We start from the raw sequence: 7,309 nt of genomic DNA, 5'->3' as shown, positions 1-7,309 counted from the left end.
CATGAGATCATCTTAAATTCAGAAAGGAGGAAACATGGGAATGAGTGACCACACCCACCTGCAACAACAGGGAAGACCCTCGCCAGCATAATGTTGAACAAGAGAAGCAGACACAATACAGTGTGATTCCATTCCTACAAAGTTCAAACTCAGCCCAGATTCTCAGTGGGGTGAGAAGTCAGACTCATGCTTTCCCTTTGAGAGCAGACGTGATTGGCAAAGGGCCGAGGGGCTTTCGGAATGTTAGTGAAGTTTTGTTTCTTTTTTTTTTTTTTTTTTTTTTTTTTTTCCTGAAGCTGGAAACGGGGAGAGACAGTCAGACAGACTCCCGCATACGCCCGACCGGGATCCACCCAGCACGCCCACCAGGCGGCGACGCTCTGCCTACCAGGGGGCGATGCTCTGCCCCTCCGGGGCGTCGCTCTGCTGCGACCAGAGCCACTCTAGCGCCTGGGGCAGAGGCCAAGGAGCCATCCCCAGCGCCCGGGACATCCTTGCTCCAATGGAGCCTCGGCTGCGGGAGTGGAAGAGAGAGACAGAGAGGAAGGAGAGGGGGAGGGGTGGAGAAGCAGATGGGCGCTTCTCCTGTGTGCCCTGGCCGGGAATCCACCCCGGGACTTCTGCACTTCAGGCCGACGCTCTACCACTGAGCCAACCGGCCAGGGCCAAGTTTTGTTTCTTGATCTGGGTGAAGGAACACAGAATGTGCTTACTTTGTGACAACTATTCAAGCCTTATACTTTTGACTTGTGCACTTTTCACGTATGTATTTTATACTTCCAGAAACTCGGTAATTATAAAAAGAAAAATATTGATATGTAAAACTCAGTGTGCCAGGAGGACAGGTTAGCAATTCTAAAACTACTTTACAAATGCATTAGGGTTATACATGTAGGGAAATAAGTTGTGGATATAGCAGCCAAGGTCCTCACTGTCAGAGGAAGAAATTACCAGCAAGTAAGGGAGGAAAGCTGGAATGAACCCTGTGACAGTGGATTAGAGTTGAAGATAACCATGTGAACTCATGTTTATTTACACAGAGAAATATACACAGAAGTAACACTGGACACCCGCGTGTGCACAGGTTAGCACACATACATGTATTTCTTAGCTCTGTCAGCTGGAAGGGTTTAGGAGCAGTAACACCCCCGTAGCAGTGAGCATGTCCAGTGCCCAGGTCTTGGGTTTTAAATGTCATTCTCCAAGGAAAGAGTCCAGGGCTCCAAGGAGAAATAGCAAAACTGGAATGACAAAAAGGAAGAAATCTGCATCCCAAAACAGCTCTCTGATTTGGGACAAGATATTGCAATTATCTTACAAAATAGGAGAATTATGTTGGCATTGCCCACGTTTCGGGTTATAATCAGGCTCAAATAGCACAGTACTTTGAGAAAGTAAAGAGAAAGACAGAAAAAGTAGACCTGAAGTCACTGTCATGGTTAGCAGAGCTCCATTGGCTGGGACAGCTCTGTAATGACATGAGTGTAATCAGAGATGGGTCAAGCAAGCCTCTGTACATACAGAGAACAGTGGCCTGTCCTCACTAGGGTCTGGGTGAGGGGTGTGGCCACACTGAACATGTGTCTCCCACCTCCTCCAACCCCCTTCTCCACGACTGGGATTTCCTGAGCTCAGCTTGCTGAATCTTACTTGTTAATTCATGGGTCTTATCCTTGGCCTGGCCAGTTACCTTCAATGATGGAAACAAATCTAAAATGTCTGTATTGAACAGTAACTCCCTTTTCTGTGGACTGTTAAGCAGAAGAGAAAAAAATAAAATGCTTGCAATATGATATTTTAACACCAGGTGGCACTCAAGGCCCATGTTTGTGATTTAGTTCCGGCCTCCAGCCTTTGATATAAACTTCTTGTTCAAAACTCTGTCCAAGGGAACCAGAAAAGATATTGTAGGCTTCACAAGTTCTCTATGGGTCACCAGTCTACCATGACAGAACAAGGGCAGAGGACCTAAAACTATATCCATCAATGGATGGAAATGAGGCAAAAATAAGAACATTCCAGTGCTGATGCGTGCTTGCCCGCAGAGAGGTGACCGCTATCTGTAGAGGTTTTTTTTTTTGTTGTTTTTTTTTCATTTTTTCTGAAGCTGGAAACAGGGAGAGACAGTCAGACAGACTCCCGCATGCGCCCGACCGGGATCCACCCGGCACGCCCACCATGGGGCGACGCTCTGCCCACCAGGGGGCGATGCTCTGCCCATCCTGGGCGTCGCCATGTTGCGACCAGAGCCACTCTAGCGCCTGGGGCAGAGGCCACAGAGCCATCCCCAGCGCCCGGGCCATCTTTGCTCCAATGGAGCCTTGGCTGCGGGAGGGGAAGAGAGAGACAGAGAGGAAAGCGCGGCGGAGGGGTGGAGAAGCAAATGGGCGCTTCTCCTGTGTGCCCTGGCCGGAATCGAACCCGGGTCCTCCGCACGCTAGGCCGACGCTCTACCGCTGAGCCAACCGGCCAGGGCCTATCTGTAGAGGTTTTTTAAGTGAATGGCTCCTTAGCAGTCTTGAAGTTGCAAGCCTGTCTGGATATAGAAGATGGAAAAGCCAACTTCTCCAGAAATGCCATTGCTTCTCATCTGGAATGCATATTTCTGATGGTGTGAAGATGGGTATATATAAGTTTAGGGCCCCATCTTCAAGCTCTAAATTTTTTGTCATTTGTGTTGCCTCATTTAGAAGTTGCAGACCAATGAGCAGAATGTGGGCTACAAAAAAACCTGAACTGCACACATGACATTCCTTCCATCTAATAATTATAGATGAATTTGATTGAGCAACTTAGTATGTGCAAAGCACATACTTAGTATGTGCAAAGCATTTTCTCAGGAATGATCTGATTTAATCATCACAGCCACCCAATAAGGCAGGGACTTCTCACACAGACGGGGAAGCTACGGCTCAGAGCGGTCACACAGCAGGTAGGCAGCAGAGCCAGGACTTCTACTGGGTATACTGCATCTCCAAGTTCACATTCATACCTACATGAATGGAGGCTCCAGGGTGGATACTTGCGTGGGAGATGTGCTAGGGGCTGGGCATATAAATTGATGGGACACAATCCCTGACGTTGAGGAATATGGGAAGCAGAGACATAAATGAAATACAGAGGGCCAAGTCCAATACACACATGTGTATCAAGTGTTCTAGCAACCAGAAAAGAGACCAGTTAAGCTGTGAGGTCTTCAAGGAAGGTTCTGGAAATGTGAGAGGTGAAGAAGGATATCTCAGGCACCGAGAAGAGACTGAGCAAAGACACAGAGGCATGAACCTGCAGTGTCCATGAGGAATGATGAGCATGGCGTATGTGAAAAGGAGGAGGGGTTAACAACCTCACTTAACACGGAAGAACCACAGATACAGTAACACGAGGCAGAGGCTGGGTTTCCAACAACAGGGCACAAGGAAGTGCTCTGGGCCAGTTTGTTTTGGAGGGTTGCCTCCCAGAGAACAAGGTGCATATGTCCATTGAGAATGTCATCTTGAATGCTTTTCACTCCCATAATGATTCTAAGAAGTCCTTGGTAATTTAGTCAAGGAAAGGGCAAAGACAGTTTCCTGAGTTGTTATGAATTAAAACGAAATCAGCAACTTGAATACCACCTTGAAAGCCTACTAGGAAGATCCAGCTTATCTGTTAAGGTTCCCTAAGGACCAAGGGCCCAGGCTTTAGACAACGCTTGTTCAAGTGCAGATAAGGGTCAGAACACAGTAAACACCCGGCAGGAGCTGGCAGGAATCAGGGGTGGGGAGCTGGCAGGATGATTTTGGGGATGCTACAGAAGTCTCTTCCCTGCAGTCGCCTTTTGGACCAAGAGCCTCTAAAAGTTGACAACTAGCGTTCTCAGCTCACATTTGCCAACACCGCAGCTCAATGGGCACTTTGCCTATCTATGCTCAGGCAGCTTTTCTTTTCACGAAGTGGTGTCTGGATTAACATGTCTTTTGCCTTTTACTTTCTCTGGGCTACTCCTTTAACTTAAATAACTTAAGAGTGCCAACCTAGATTCCCTGAAGTGTCCAGAAAAGCCAGTGACTAAATGTGGAGGACCAATGAGCCAAAAGGCAAATACTTTTTGCTAATCTCTTTTCCGTTTTGTTTAGGTACAAAATTCTTACTCCCCAGATTGTCTTGCTGGACGTGACATTAACGACCCCGAGACAGCACGATGTGCCCCAGCAGCCTGGCCTCCAGCAGGCACTCGACCTTCCCTCACTCCCACGCTCCCTCCTTTGGAACAGGAGGTCTTATCTGGCTCCCTCTGCTGCCCTGCTGTCAGTCAGCGAGCTTGTCCTTCTCGGCCTCCGCGGCTTTATCTTGCTTAAGAAGATGGATTTGACAGTACACGAAATCAAAACATTTCCCTGGCTAGATCTTGTTCACCAGGGCACAATTATATCTCACCCACTCACTAGACATGTAAAATGGCTTGTATTATTATAGAAATAATTGCATGCCCATGATTTAAAAAAAAAAAAAAAGTTACATTACAGAAAAAGCATGAAATGAGGAAATTTTCCCTCCTCTGACTTCCAGAGCCAACCACGTTTTACCATTTCTGAATCTCATTCTCTGGCAGTTACTACTGAAGCCTAAAATAAAATTTTTATGTCTCTATTCCTTAATTTATTTCCTTGATTTAATTGGAATTTTTACATTTTCTGGTTACTCTGAAATTTAGACAGTTATCTGTTGGCCTCTTTCTGTGAAAGGTAAGCAATTCTGTGGGTTCGCCCTTCCTTCCACCTTTCCTCTATCTCTCAGAATGCCAATTTATTTTGTTACTCTTTCAATGTCAAAATAACAACAACCCCATTTCATACCACAACATATCTTCTGAGACTCTGCCAAGAGTAAAACCCTGGTTTCTCTTGGAAGGAAGAAAGATGAGAAGCACTAACTTATAGTTGCGGCACTTTAGTTGTTCACTCATTGCTTCTCATACGTGCCTTTAAAGGGGGGAGGGGGGGAGGCTCCAGCCAAGCCAGTGACCCCTTGCTCAAGCTGATGAGCCTGCACTCAAGATCGATAAGCCTGCACTCAAGTGGGTGATCTGAGGGATTTGAACCTGGGACCTCAGTATCCCAGGTCAACTCTTTATCCACTGCACCACCACCAATTAGGCCAAAACCCTGGTTTCTTATTTCCAATGCAAGGGTGGAGTATATTAATGATTATTCTGCAAAGAAAAAACCCAAACACACTGACGTCTCCCTTTCTTGTCTTCAGTACCTCCAACTCCCACCTCCACGAGCTAATAATGCCCACAACTTCCAGATCCATCTTCTGACACCATAGAAAACCGGAAGTAAGATAAACAATGTCTGTAGTCTTGCAAGAGAGGAGACACTTTCCATGCTGTCTTCTTCAAGGGGGTCAGCAGGTCCTGCTCCCCTTTTCCCTGTTTGTCACCCAGCAGGGTCAACACACCCAGCAAGCCCAAAAGAAGTCTGTGAATGTAAAGCCAGACCAGCCTGGGGTGGGGCTTAGGGACTGGGCATGGGGACAGAGGCAGCCCTTCAATCCAACAGCTGATAACGAAGCAGCTTGGAAATTAAGCTCCCAGGTGGCGCGGGCCTTAAGGAGACGTTCTGAGCCTCTAGTGTCAGAACGCCATAGAAAAGTCTAGAATGATAAAAGACTCCCTCTACTAATCCAAGAAACAACTTCCTTGTCTAGAAGGAACCTTGAAATGTTACAGCATCTGGGACTTTTAGGTACAGGGGTATGATGGGCCAAACGCTCGCAAGCTTCCACCTCCACACCACCACCAACCAAAATATGCTAAATAGAGTAAGTTTAAATATTAAGTATGCAGTTGGGCTCATAGAATAAAAGGAAAATCCACAGATGTCTGAAATAATGATGGAATTGAAAGCCAGAAGAATATATTCTCCAACCCCAACGGGCCTGGGAGAGAAGGCGCCAGGCCCAGGTTGGGGAAGGGGCCCTGACGGGCAGAGCCGTCGTCAGCAGACACAGACTGGGAAACAAGGTCTCACAGAGCAGGTTCTGAGCCCCGTCCACTAAGTTGTGACCCTCAAGCAAAACGAAACTACCAAATCTCTACTTCATCCTCAAAGGGCAATGATCTCAGTACACAGCGGGTATAAAATCCCTACCCTCCAGCCAGGGTGCTGGCAAGGACGCCTGACTCTCCTTGGAGTGCTGAGTGGGAAAAACTCCCGTGAGAAACCAAAAAGCCTCAAAGCAATGCTGACCATGACTTTGGTGCCCAAAAATACATCACGCACATGATGGAGAAGCACATCAATACAGTAACGGGTCCTGGGCCATGACACCCACCCTGGGTCCTCTCGTAGAAGCAAAAGTTTATGCTGATCCACAGGGACCCTGCAACCAAGTAGCCCAAGATTTCCATTAGAAAATTCCAGTAAAGATGAACTCACAGTAAAACACTTCAGACCACCTTGAGAAATAGCATGAGTGAGAATCAGCTTTGCTAAAACACGTTAAAGACCTAATATAACAATTTAAGAGGTAAAAAAGAATAGACATAAGCACAAGTTACTATGAGTGTCACTTCATCCACAGTTGACTTTTTTTTTTTTTTTTTTCATTTTTCCGAAGCTGGAAATGGGGAGGCAGTCAGACAGACTCCCGCATGCACCCGACCAGGATCCACCCAGCATGCCCACCAGGGGGCGATGCTCTGCCCCTCTGGGGCATCGCTCTGTCAAATCAAGAGTCATTCTAGCGCCTGAGGCAGAGGCCACAGAGCCATCCCCAGCGCCCGGGCCATCTCTGCTCCCATGGAGCCTCGGCTGCGGGAGGGGAAGAGAGAGACAGAGAGGAAGGAGAGGGGGAGGGGTGGAGAAGCAGATGGGTGCTTCCCCTGTGTGCCCTGGCCGGGAATTGAACCCGGGACTCCCGCATGCCAGGCCATCGCTCTACCACTGAGCCAACCAGCCAGGGCCACAACTGACTTTTTGAGCAAGGCTATCCCCAAATCATCCCAGGAGAAAAAGTCAGAAAACCGGAAGGGACCTGACACCTTCCCACCCAGTGCGACCCCTCATCTTACAGATCGATGAGGACACTGGGTCCTCGGTCATGGTTGTGTGCGCGCTGTGATGGCACAGGCAGCTCTCAAGCTCCTGAACCCACAGGCTGGCTCCTCAGTTTCTTACCCTGAAGGTGGGGTGGGGGTGGATGGGGTGAGGCAACAGTTAAAACAATAGTACTCATTTCCATTTCCATAGAAATAGCCAGGAAATGGTGGTATTCATTTACAAAGAGTCACATGGTCTCAGCATTGGAGATCCAGTGTGGTGGG

At 47.8% G+C, this 7,309-nt stretch overlaps 1 non-coding gene across 1 annotated transcript; it reads right to left on the bottom strand.

The window, feature by feature from the left end:
* Positions 1-590: 590 nt before the first annotated feature.
* TRNAF-GAA (transfer RNA phenylalanine (anticodon GAA)) lies at positions 591-666 on the bottom strand. Its single transcript has one exon. It is a non-coding gene; the product is annotated as a tRNA-Phe (tRNA).
* Between the last annotated feature and the right edge of the window lie 6,643 nt (positions 667-7,309).

The sequence above is a fragment of the Saccopteryx leptura genome, chromosome 1 (assembly GCF_036850995.1).
Source record: "Saccopteryx leptura isolate mSacLep1 chromosome 1, mSacLep1_pri_phased_curated, whole genome shotgun sequence".
Taxonomy (NCBI): Eukaryota; Metazoa; Chordata; class Mammalia; order Chiroptera; family Emballonuridae; genus Saccopteryx; species Saccopteryx leptura.
Note: the sequence above shows the minus strand (reverse complement) of the source record. Positions and strands in the feature narration are given on the sequence as shown.